This window comes from Cebus imitator, unplaced genomic scaffold (genome assembly GCF_001604975.1).
Source record: "Cebus imitator isolate Cc_AM_T3 unplaced genomic scaffold, Cebus_imitator-1.0 Scaffold152, whole genome shotgun sequence".
Lineage (NCBI taxonomy): Eukaryota > Metazoa > Chordata > Mammalia > Primates > Cebidae > Cebus > Cebus imitator.
Genome location: NW_016107467.1, coordinates 236,800 through 249,619, shown reverse-complemented (window position 1 = coordinate 249,619; position 12,820 = coordinate 236,800). Strand labels below are relative to the sequence as shown.

Below are 12,820 nucleotides of genomic sequence, written 5' to 3'. Positions count from 1 at the left end.
TAATGGTGATGATCAGTGGTTTACAATAATCTGCAAGTCACCCACATTTTCAAAGGTGTGTTTAAACATGGGGGTATTGTCCATGCTGGAATTCCTGTCTGTCTTTGAAACAAAGAATGAGGCCCCATTGAGAGGCCCCAGCCAGAGAGGAACTGCAGATTGCTTCATCCTCTCTCTCTGTTCACTTTTCCAAGCTGCCCTTTGGCCTCTTATGAAATTGGTTGTTTGTACTGGCCTGGGGCTGCGTAAGTTAGTTTGGTTTAAGAGGCCTTTACTGTTTTGGGAAAGAAACCTTAGATCTTTTCTTCCAACCAATAAAGATGTACACAACAAGAGCTCAGACCATTGTGGCCAAAAGGCCTCGTAAATATGGGAGGTGATGATGACCACCAAAGGATTGAATAGTCACAGATCTCTCTCTTTCTCTCTCTCTCTCTCTCTCTCTCTGGACCTTGCTGGAATGTGCTGCTTATATGGTTGCTACTGATAAGTAGCAAACCAGGTGTGTGGTTGTAGAGGCCATTAGGCAATTATGTCAGGACTAATTCTTTGCAAGAACTCTGTGTGTTCACATTCTTCTCTGCCTTGGGCCCCAAGAACAGCAACTTGCATTCTGATGTCACAGAGGAAGAAAATACATGCATTGACCCTTAAGTTTGGCTCTGAATGGCCCTTGCTGGGGTGACATGGGTTCCCCAGTGGTATTCAGAGCCATTTAAAAAGAGGTCAGGGCCGGGCGTGGTGGCTCACACTTGTAATCCCAGCACTTTGGGAGGCCGAGGTGGGTGGATCATGAGGTCAGGAGCATCCTGGCTAACACAGTGAAACCCCGTCTCTACTAAAAATACAAAAAGTTAGCCGGGTGTGGTGGTGTACACCTGTAGTCCCAGTTATTCGGGAGGTTGAGGCAGGAGAATTGCTTGAACCCGGGAGGTGGATGTTGCAGTGAGCCCAGATAGTGCCACTGCACTCTAGCCTTGGTGACAGAGTGAGACTCTGTCTCTAAATAAATAAATAAGGTCAAACGGGGCACACAGGAGCACAGCAGCCCGTGTGACCATCTAGGCCTCGCCCTGGAGGCCCCACCCCTGCCTTCTTTTTGGGTAAGGCCTAATATGGTTGTCTACCTGCCAAGCCCTCCTTTCCTCAAAGAAAGAGCGTTTTTGCTGGGTTTTCACAAACCTGCTGTCTAGCCGTGCGCTGTTTGTTCCTTGATCTGGTGGTTGGGGCTGCACTGGTTACATTTGGGTAGGTAGACAGACCCCTCATAGTGTGAAGGGGAGGAAAGGGCAGCCACCTAAACTGCCTAAGAAGAACGTTGCCTAATCCTAAGTGTTTCAGAAACTTATAATTTTTAGTTAAGGTAAAACTCAGATTGAATTCCCCCTTGAACCTTTTTGCATTTGATAAGAGTTTTATTTCCTAAAACTGACAGCAATGACAGTTGTGTTGGATTTCAGCCCTGAGTATTTATTTCTAGATTTAACAATTTGTTTTGTCTTCGTAGCAAGCAATTGCCTTCCTTCCTTTCTCTCTTCCTCTGTGTGTGTCTCTCTCTCCCCTTCCTTTCTTTGCAATTTCCTTCCTTTCTCAAGCTCATGATGAAAATTGACCCTTCAGTTTTGTTTTCAGATGAAAGCTCGAGCAGCAAGCCGGCGCTTGCCTCCATTAGTGGCTGTGGGTAGTCCTTGCAGGAGACATCACCGTCAGCAAATCATCATCCATTTAGAGTGGGCTGCAGAGGCTAGGCAGCTCCCTGACTTCACTCTCCGGGAGCCTCTTACAAATAGGCAAGGAGTGGCCCTGGTACAAGTGCCATTCAGCGAGGCACTGGAGGTGCGTTTTGCTGTGTTGTGGTACCTGATGAACAGCATATGGTGGTTGGGTACCTTGCACCCAGGCTAGAAGGTTAACTTCCATTAAGCTTTATTCAACCCTGCGTCACAGAAGTGGTGGGTATGTGTTTGTGTGTCTCTGTGTGTATATGGTTGATACGGCTAGAGGCTTAGCTGTCCATCATCAAAAAGTTTCTTAAAGGGACCTTATGATGAACCACATGGAATTTGTAACTTGATCACAAAATTTGGACCATTAAAGGACCTGAAAATAACGCTTCAGTTTTGTAGGTCACACCTTTCTCTAAGCTCAGTTAATGAGCAAATCCTTATTCTTTACAAGATTAGCCAGGTGTATTTGGTGAATGTTAACTTTAGCCTTGGCTGCTTAGCCCTGCTGCTAATGAGGCCAAAGTGGGAATTCCTGCCTCTTGTGGACCAGTTACCTTCACTCTCTTTCCTGGCCACCGACCACTAACCCTCGCCAGCTGGCTTGTAATGTCTGCAGTTGGATGTTGGAGTGCGGGGAGCAGGGGAAGGTGTTGTGTGGATTTGTGCAAATCCATGACCGCTCCTGGGGAAAAGCTGCACACACATACTTCACCGAACAAGGGTCAAGTGCGTTGTCTCCACTTTTGAAAGGCAATAGAGTTGATTAAGGTTAACTGGAAAATGCTGATGTGGGCTAGAATTTTGGACTTTTGCCAGGATATATGCAACATTTAAAGTGATTCCTGGAAACCTGTGCCCATGGTTCACTGGTAGAAGAACTTAGGAAGAATAAAACAGTGGAAACCAACAAGGAGAGTGTGATTACCTTTAAATATGCAGCAACAAAAGGGACATAACAATAGCTTAAAAATATGTTTTCTAGGAAAGTAATATTTTTGAAAATCTTAAGATGGCTTACATCATATTTCGGTTGTAGGTTCTTGGTTCCTACCTATTGCCAAAATGAGATATATAGGTTCCATTTATATTATAGCTATTTATTAAGGAATTGCATGTTAAATAGAAATCTTGCAGTTACTGAAAACTTAGGGTTTTAAACAAACATTGAGGAGTATATAATGTTCTAGAAGATAAATATTTGTAAACAGTTCAGTCCTTCAACATGTGTATTTTTAAAAACAAACAAAACCCCATCAATATTTACCCTAAGTGTAATTTGCAAAGTAATTCGCAAAGTAAAATGAGAGTAATTTGGAAATCTTATGTAACTCTGATTCATTTATTTTCATAGGATGGATTTACGTTTTGGAATGATAAATGTACAATAAAGAGCTGTTAGAAAAACCATTATTTCTCTTAGATTTCGGAAATTCTAACATGGCTTTGTTACATATCACTATTTCCCAAAGAAAAGAAAATTAGACCCAGAAAAATTGTGACTGACCCAAAGTCACTTACTCAGCTAGAAAGTAGCCATGCTTTGGGGAAAACCAATCCTCCTGTCCTGATGGTATTTTCATGACAGCATGCTGATTATTTTGGGGTGCATATGTGCACATGTACATGTATAAATAAAATGGTTATTTTTAATTAATTTTTTTTAACTACCATGGTCCTGGGTAAAATTGCTGTTTTGCTTCCTTTTAGCAAATTGAATACAAACCTGGTGACTTGGAAATACCATTTTCTTTCTCATCCTTTCAGGAAGCAAATTCAGCCCATTGCTTTACAGTCTTAATTTTTTTATGTCTCTAGATACAGGATTGACTTTGTCTTTTCTTTGCCTTGTAAGCTGTTTAGAGCAAGGTAAGATTACAGTCATAAGCTGAATCTGGGAAAAAAAAAAAAACCCTATTATCTTTCTTGATTAACCTCATTGCCTTGAAAAAAACTGTTAACCAAGTTTCACTTAATCATATGGTAACTTACAACTGTTGTGATTTGTAAAATACATGACGATTTGGTCTTGTCTCCTTTGTCTTTCTTTCCTCTTCGTGATCGAATTCTGCTTATTTTAATGCATGACCAGCCCACTGTGTTATTTTTCAGAAAGACTACCCCACATATAAAATGCAGTGGTCTTTAAATGTCTTTGGCTTTGAAAGATTGTTTAGCCATTGCTTCCCAAATGTTTCAGGTTTGGATTTCGTAAACGAATATTTTTGCCATTGGTGCCACTGCAGATACTCTCATCTTCCTTTTTTCTTTTAATTTGATCAAACTTTACTTGTAGTACTTCTGTGATCAGCAGAGTCTGTCTAGTCTTTCCTGCTTTTTCTTTTTTTTGCTCCAGATTTTCCTTTGTAACTTTCCTTTGATATATCTTTAAGGAAAGTCAAAGTGGAAATATGTGTAATTGACCAATGCTATAGCAGTTTAAAGATGATATAAATTATTAAAAGAAGTAAATAGAAGATATTTTGTAACTGGATTTATATGATAAAATATTTCTAACATATAAAAAGACAAATTTTTATTTATATCTTTTAATTACTTACATCTTTTCAAAACTGCTACGGCATTGTTCACTTGTTTGTATTTCAGCTCTGATTTTCCTAAAAAACATAGAAAAGGAAAGTAATATAAATACACACATATATGTGTATATATGTGTATACACACAGATGCACAGTATATAGTAAATAAGAGAATTTCGTATCTTTACAAATATATTCAAAAGAGAACCACTTCAAACGCATGGGTTTTACTGAAGATCGCTTCTACCTTTATGTGGTGGTCTAAGGTTTCTGTCACTTTCTTTGTTAGTTGTATTTGAAAGCAGGTGAGTAAACCAGAAAGAAATGATTCAGTCTGCCTGCTCCAGGCACAGAATTAGGGAAATATAGGCATGCAGCTCTCAGGCGTTCTGTGAGCCTGCTTATCCACTTTGTTTTGAGGCAGAAACTGGGTAATGTCAACTCAAGCTTTGTTTGACCACATCTGCTTCCACGGCTAGCTGAGAGCTGCATAGATGTCACTTGTCACACACACCCTTGGATCTGAGCTGCTTAAGGGCGTTACCACACATCACAGCTTAGTGCTGTGGTTCAGCGTGGCCGGGTGGCTAACCAGGACTTGGTGTCAACCACATTTGGGGTGATGAGGACACTTGGAGGACACAGAGCCACCGTGCAGCAGGAGTCGCCACTGTTAACAACCAGAGGGATTGGTGCCCATTTTGCCCCAATCCTCCTCAATCCCTTTTCAAGTGGAAATTTTGCAAGTCGACTTCTGCAGCATGCGTAGTATAATTTGGCTGACAGCAGTTTCTGGCAAAAGAAATAACCAAATTATTATTCAGTCATGGGTTTTTAACAGCCGCAAAGCAAGTGGATGTTAACTAAATGATGCAATTTATTCCCTTCCCTCTTATTGCCAGCTTGCCTATTACAGAGCGACTGCCAGTTTTCAATAAGTGGTACCCAGATGGTATTCGCATGCCGCCCACTTGGTTACAGAGCCGAAGCGGGGAATAACTCGGCAGACACTACAAGCTGTGGGTCAATTGAGGGGGAATGCCTGTTGCTTCACAGTTTTGCATATGTAAATCTGTTAATGTTATGTCAGTATTGTGCGGGCTAAACACAAGCATTGCCTTTCTCTGGGGGCCCAGCTGAACTTGGACCACAGCCCAGTTATACCGAGACTCGGAGAGCGAAGCTGCAGTTTGAGGATGCTGCACCGCCTGCTCCCCTCCACTCCTGCCTCCATGTTCTTGTGTTATCTGCAGCCCAAGCTGGATGCAGGAAGTGTCTGCCATAGGCTGACTCCATAATAGGACAGGCAGGCCGGGTTTTATGAGCTGGCTGCGGAGGGAGGAGTGTGAGTATGTGTCTATTTTTAGGCCAGCGTTCAAGACAGTTCCTTTGGCCCAGCCTGCGCCTGCCTGCCTCGCTCACACTCTCCTCTGTGTGTCTGCCACACTTCTGCTCTCCATTTCATCAACTGCAGATGTGGCACACAGCCGTCTTAGAAAAGTCATGAACTGTGTCGTCTGTGCGGCTTAACAGCCAACATCTGCTGCAGCAGGCTGAAGGAAGAGGCAGGGAAGTCGTTTTCGGGAATGCATTCAAGTGCCTCGACTTAGCCTCTGCTTTGGCCTGTGCAGACAATTATTTTACACTAATTGCATCAAGATAGCAGCTATAAAAACAAGATTTCAATCGCTCTGCTCCCCCACCCCTCTTGTGAAAGTTGCAGTTACAGAGGGGTAGTTCTTTTTTCTTTTTATTGTGGTTTGTTTCTTGTTCTCAAAAGCTTATTACATTGGGTGCAAACAACAACAAAAATGCCATAAAAAGCCAAGAATTGTAATATGCTTAAGAGCTAAAAAGACCTATGGTGTTGATTTAACCAATGAAAATATTCCTGCAGGTATTGTAAAATTTATGTGCCATATGAAAAACATTAAGGGTGGTGTTTGTTCACGGAGGAAAATGTTCATTGTTGAGCCATTTTGTAAATTATTTTAATGCTGCATTTCTGCTCAAACCTCATGATTTTGATATATAAGGCAGTTTAATGTTTTCTGTACAAACCCTGGCTTTTCTTAATTTTTATGTATTGGAAAGCCCATGTTTGTATTGGAAACTGCTGGTTTCTTTCATATTGAAAATCTGTCTTGCGTGGCGTGGTGCCATGTGGCAAAGGAGTAGTTTGACCAGAGTCAAACCTTGAGTGTTGACTCTTGAGTCCTAAAAACTAGGCAAGACCATGTGAATAAATATCTAGAAGGTGTTTTTTGGTTTGTTTTGAAACCAGGAGTCTTTAGACAACAGTAAGAATAGCATCCCAGCAGTACAGTGCGGACTTCCTAATGCATTGGTCTGTTTGCAACTTTTCATCTTGTAACAGAGGCAACATTGTGTTCAGTATCTGAGCCTTAACTTTTTTTTTTAATGCTCTCAGAGTAAATTCTGGTGAAATACGCATTCCAGCATCTCGGATTCTCTTGAAAGATTTGTTTCTGTGACATTTTGCTGTATCTGTTGTGCAGCTAGAGTAGCATGCTTCTCTCCTCACATTTCAAGTCTCTAGACTTTGTTCTGAAGAGCCAGATGGAAGTATGCAGATTGTTTTTATCTTTTGTCCTTCACACTGTAACCTGATCCCCAGCATATCTAGACATCTAGCAGAAAATTTACTATGTGAAAGCACAGAAATGATTTAGAAATATGGACCAGCCAGGGAAGAAAGGGCTCAAGATGTACTTTATCAGAGTAAATCTCTCCATCCAACTCCTATACCCTTCTTTTTTATTTTCATAAAAAATGCTTTTCTAGGATATGTCTACATATGCCCAAATATTCTTCTTCCCCTTAACAGAGACTGAGAACTTTAATTGACCAATGAGATTGGTAAAGGTGTAAATAGGCGTGCAATGAAAGTTGATTACGTAATAATTGAAGGCTGGGAAACAGCATGAATTGGTAGAATCCTAGACTTGACAATGGCCTTATAAATTAGGGCAGTGCAATTTGCTAAAAGAAGAGACTTGTCTAAAGTTACATACCACCGTTGAGACAGATTCAGGACTCAAAGCCAGCATTGCCTCAATGGCTGCAGGAAACAATGGAATCTCAGGCTTCATGGTTTGTGAGGTATTCATGGCAAGATATTTGCAACCTTTTTATTGATGATCTCGTACCCCCTTAATTTCTGGTCTTAAAAACCTTGTTTCCTTCTAATCTATGATTGCTGTTTGGATTCACGTTAGCAACTAAACATATTCACCACCTTATTAGGGCCTTGCATATTTGCTACACTTGTAAGTATACACAGTATGTATGCTCTTATGTCTGTATTCATACATACTGAGCTAAGGCTTCACCTCTCCAGACCCACCTAAGCCTTCACTTCTCCAAATTGCCATAGTTGGCATTTAAACCCTGGTCTCCTGAATCCAAATGTGTACACTATAACTATGTACACCGACATCTCCAGGTCTCTGTTCTCTCTGCTCTAGAATGGTGACGACAATAGTACTTGCCTTAGGGTTGTCACAAGAAGTTAATGAGATTATGTACTTGAGACACTTAGCATGGAGTTTTCTTAGCAGCGTATACAGCTTTCTTGTCCTTAATGAAAGTTTGTTATTTTAATTGACTGTTATCCGTGACAATGAAGGAAAGGTACAGTAGTGATAAATGCCATATTTAGCCTTCGTTTCAACATTTTTCTCCTGTAGATTGGTTTGTGCTTCTCACCCTTCTTGTCCCCCCACCCTTCTTTTCTAGCACCTTCTGCAGCATTTCTTGTTTCACCTTTGGGTATCATTAGACGTTGTTTAGATCATTGTCTAGAGGACCAATGCTGTTTGCGAAAGCTCAGCTGCTTCCTCTCCTGCTCACCTTTCTTCTCTTGCTTGTCTAGTGACATTTTCTTGAACTTTCTAACTGCGAAAAACCAAAGGGGTGTTTGTCACCTGGCAGGGATCCTTACCAAACTTGTGTCATGCTTGAGAGTATTTTGCCTCATTATTGTCAGTAATATCTTCAATCCACACCATTAAGACCAGCCTAGGGCTTGAAGAAATGAATATTTAAGGGCATATTTATTGCCTAGAATGCAAAGTACAGATTAAGTCTTTTCTGCTATCGTTAAACTTTGTCCATTCAATAGGTGTTCATTTAGAGTGCCTACTATGTGCTAGGTGTGCAGGATGAGTAAGGCAGACACTATTTCTGCCTGTATGAAACTTAAAGCCTGACATGAATCTTGACATAGTTTATCTCTCTGAAATCCAGCTTTAGTTTTACCTTCGATTTCTGTTAGCTTTCGGTCCTTGTTTCTTGTACATCTACCAATTGACTTTCTACAATTCCAAGTTAAATTTTATGTTAATAAAAAAGATTTCAAGCAATTCTATTTATAACAGCATCAAAAATACTTAGGAAAATGTATAATCAAAGAAGTATAAAACTCATACGCTGAAAACTACAAAATATTACTTGAGGAAGTTAAAACCTAAGTAAATGGAAAGATATCATATGTTCATAGACTGGAAGACTTAATATTCTTATCAAGGTGGCACTCTCCACGTTTATCTACCAGTTTAATTGCAGTCCCTACCAAAACCCCAGGTATCTTTCTTTTTTTTTTTTTTTTTTTTTGCAGAAATTGACAGAGTGATCCTAAAAGTCACGTGGAAATGCAAGGAAGCCAGAATAGCCAAACAACTAGAAAAAGAACAGAATTGGAGGACCCGTACCTCCCAATGAAAAAACCTAAAACAAAGCTACAATAATTAAAGTATGGTACTAGAATAAGTACACAGATATAGATCAATGGGATAGAATTGAGAGTCAAGAAATAAACCCTTAGATTTATGGTCAGCTGATTGTCAACAAGGGTGCCAGGCCAATTCAATGGAGAAAGAATAGTTTTTTTCAACAGGTGACGCTGAGAAAAACAGTATATTCATGTGCAAAAGAATGCAGTTGGACCTCCTGCTTTACAACGTCTACATCGAAGACCCGAACGTCTTAAGACCTAAATGTGTAAAACTCTTAGAAGAAATTATAGGAATAATTCTTCTTCATGACCACGGATTAGGCAGTGGTTTCTTAGAGGTGAAACCAAAACACTAGCAACAAAGGAAAAATAAACTGGGACCCAGCATTTCTACTCCTGCATATGAACTCAAGAGGAATGAAATTGTCTATCTACACAAAAGCTTGTACGTAAATATTCATAGGAGAATGATTTATAATAGCCAAAGAGTGGAGACAACTCAAGTGTCTATCAAGTGGTGACTCAACAAAATGTGATGTGTGCTTCCAATGAAGTAGTATTCAACCACGACGAGGAATGAAGTACTGATGCTGAAACATGGTTGAACCTTGCAAACATTATGCTAACTGAAAGAAAGCAGACACCAAAAGACCACGTACTTAATTCCATTTATAAGAAGTTTCCAGAACTGGCAAATCCATCGAGACACAAAGTAGATTTGTAGTTGCAGGGGGCTGGAGAGAGGCATGGGGAGAGACTGCTAACAGGATCTCCTTCGGGGGTGGAAAAATCTTCTAACTTACATTGTGGTGACGGTTTCACAACTCTTAAATATACTGAAATCCATTCAGTTCTGTTGTTTAAAAGAGTGTATTTTATGGTATGTGAATTGGATCTCAAAAAGATTTCACAATCTCTCTGTCTGCATTTCTTGTAGAGTGAGGCACTGCTGATTGTTCTTTCTCTTGGCTAATGCAGGGATCAGCAAATTTCTGTAAGGGGCCAGGTAATAAATCCATTAGGCTTTGCAGGCCATGTAGTCTCTCAGCTCTCTCAGTTTTGCAGTTGCAGTGCAAAAGCAGCCATAGACAATCTGTAAGTGACTAGGTGTGGTTGCGTTCCAATAAAACTTTATTTATAGAGTGCCAAAATTTCAATTTCACGTTGTGTTCATGTGTCGCCAAATAGTATTTTCATTGTCTTGTCCAACTGTGTAAAAATGTAAAAATCACTCTCAGCTTATGGCCTACAAAAAGCAGGTGGTCAGAAAGATTTGGCCTACAGGCTAGTAGTTTGCCAACCTCTGTGCTGTTGCTCCAAAAAGCTTTAAATACATGTTAGCAACTTCATTAGAAGAGGTATTATTCTTGTCCCTATTTCAAAGATGAGGCAGTTGAAAATTCCAGAGGCTGAGGCAAGTCCCCCAGATGTTGGTTGCCAGGGCTGGGCCTTGACTCTGTTGAGCTCCAGAACCTGTGCCAAGAAACCACCGTCTACCTGTCTGACCCATCTGAGTCAGTCAAGGCAGCCCAGACCCTCCTAGCTGTGCAGGTCACTGCTTGGTTCTCGGATTTGGCCTCCGCATCTGCCTGTTGCCATTCATTATCCTGCATCTTCCATTAATTCTGGAATGCCCACTTCCTTCACTCCCTTCTAGTACGCTTTTCCATACTGCTGAGCCAATACCCACATTGAGCTGGGGAAAAAACAAATCCGCCACCTTGCCTCACTTTCAGACTTTCCTCGTGACTCACTCCTTCTGGGAAGGCAATGCCTCGGCTACCTTTTGACCCTAAATCCAGCTGGAACTGAGTCCGCCTTGCTGGCTGCTGGGCTTTGCCTTGATCATCTGTCTTTCGGGAGGCAGATTAGCTGTGCATCATTTCAACCCTCTGCAGTAACAATTTTTTTTAGAGCCTTTTTGTTTCATTTAGTACCAAGTCCTTGGTTAGAACCTTCAAGGAAGTTAAAACCCCAGTGGCACCTTTTATTTAGGGATCACTCGCTTGCTCAGCCTCAGTCCTCTGTTCGCCTTTCCCACCTCCACCTGACATCCTGGGACACTTGGCAGACCTTCCCTCCATGGCTCAGGTGGGTGGGAGGCAGAGTCAGCAGGGGAGGTAATCTCTCTCACTTCTGTATCTCTGCGTGGCTGTCATTGCTACTATTCTGCACATGTTGCCACTGGGGAAAATGGGACACAATATAGTGGGTGTCTTCTCCCACCGCACTCTGTGTGGGTGGGAGGACCAACACCAAACCTTCATCATGTTGGGTTTGCATCATGGCACATTGAGAATGTGTTCAATGGTACTATGGATACTATGGAACCTTTTCCACAGAGTGCTTTGTAATGCCTCTGCTAGGATCTAGTTCATTTCTCAAACACCCATACATTTTTGCCCTTCATATGCAAGGATTTTATTCTGGAAGGTGTATTATGTGTGCTTTTCCAAGACAGAGCAACAAATACAAAAAAAAAGAAAGAAAGAAAGAAAGAAAAAGACCTGGTTTAGAAGTGTTTAAGTGATAAATGCAAGCTCTTTATGACTTATAATGTGGTTAAGAGTCCTTCAACTTAAGTACGGTCTCCATTCCTAGTAATTTGGACTGCGTGAAGTACTAAAATTCAGAGTCTGGGAGAAGATGACCCTGCCAGTCACTGACCAGGGTGACTGGGTGTGGAGGTGAAGCAATGGACCCTCTGAGCATTTGGGTAGGGGATGTTTAGGATAGGCAAATTGCATTGTTCTGCAATTCCCGGGTCACAAATGAATTATTGAGAATCCAGAAACAACTTCTTTGGCCTAAAATACTTAAAAAATATTACTTGTAGGAATTCTTTGGTTGTAAGGAATGGAGAGGAATTCTTTGGGATGTTTTAGAGTTGTATCTTGGAATCCATGGTGAAAGTGAAAACTGGAATCCTTCAGGATGTGAGGCACCTTTTCTCTGTGTCCCTCTTCTTTTGTCTCATTGTATTTTGACTGTAATAGCATTGTTCTTAACCCAAAGAGGCCTCTTCTAAAAATTTCTATATCAGCTAAACTAATTATATTAGAAAATATCACCAACTAAATAAATAAAACAAGGTTAAGCTTTTTGCTCATTATTTTTGAATAATTTATTCCTGGGCTCCCTACGATTTATTGAGGAATTGCAAGATACTGGAAAGTCTCTAATTAGGGAGTTTTAGAATAAACAGAAGTACAAACATTCATAGGAGTTAGATTTGAAGACAACTGCTTTTAACATACAGACCCACCAGGAAGTTAGCATCTTGGTGGGAGTTATTTACTATATGTTTTAGTTTGAACAGAGAACATGCACTCTGAGGATCTCAAAAGTGTTCTTATCCTTGTATAGTGAAGGAAATGTATGCAAGGCAAAGTGAATGTGGTATGCAGGGAGATCCAGGCACAGCTGCTGTTTGGCTTTGCTATTGGCTGCCATGTGGACTGTGGGCAAATGAACTCACCACTCTGTGAATGGCCCTTAGATAGGAAATCCTAAAAAGATCCCAGGACTTACAGCAGTCACACAGGAGATTGAGTCTTCAAGGGAACACAGTGCTGGAGAACACAGAGACACTTAGGTTAGCTAAAGAAGATGAAACATGAGGGTGGGCACAATGCTTCATACCTGTAATCTCAACACTTTGGGAGGCCAAGGCAGAAGGATCACTTGAGCCCTGGAGGCTGAGACTGGCCTGAGCGACATAGTGAAACCCCCATCTCTATAAAATAAAAAGAAACCAATCGGGCCAGGTGCGGTGGCTCATGCCTGTAACCCCAGCACTT

The 12,820-nt window shown here is 41.0% G+C and overlaps 1 long non-coding RNA gene across 1 annotated transcript in view; it reads left to right on the top strand.

Moving 5' to 3' along the window:
* The first annotated feature begins 1,004 nt into the window (after positions 1-1,004).
* Positions 1,005-12,820, top strand: part of LOC119473371 — a 205,437-nt gene continuing 193,621 nt past the window's right edge. The window contains exon 1 of the long non-coding RNA XR_005202575.1: positions 1,005-1,836. This is a non-coding gene — a long non-coding RNA (uncharacterized LOC119473371). The remainder of the gene's footprint in view (positions 1,837-12,820) is intronic.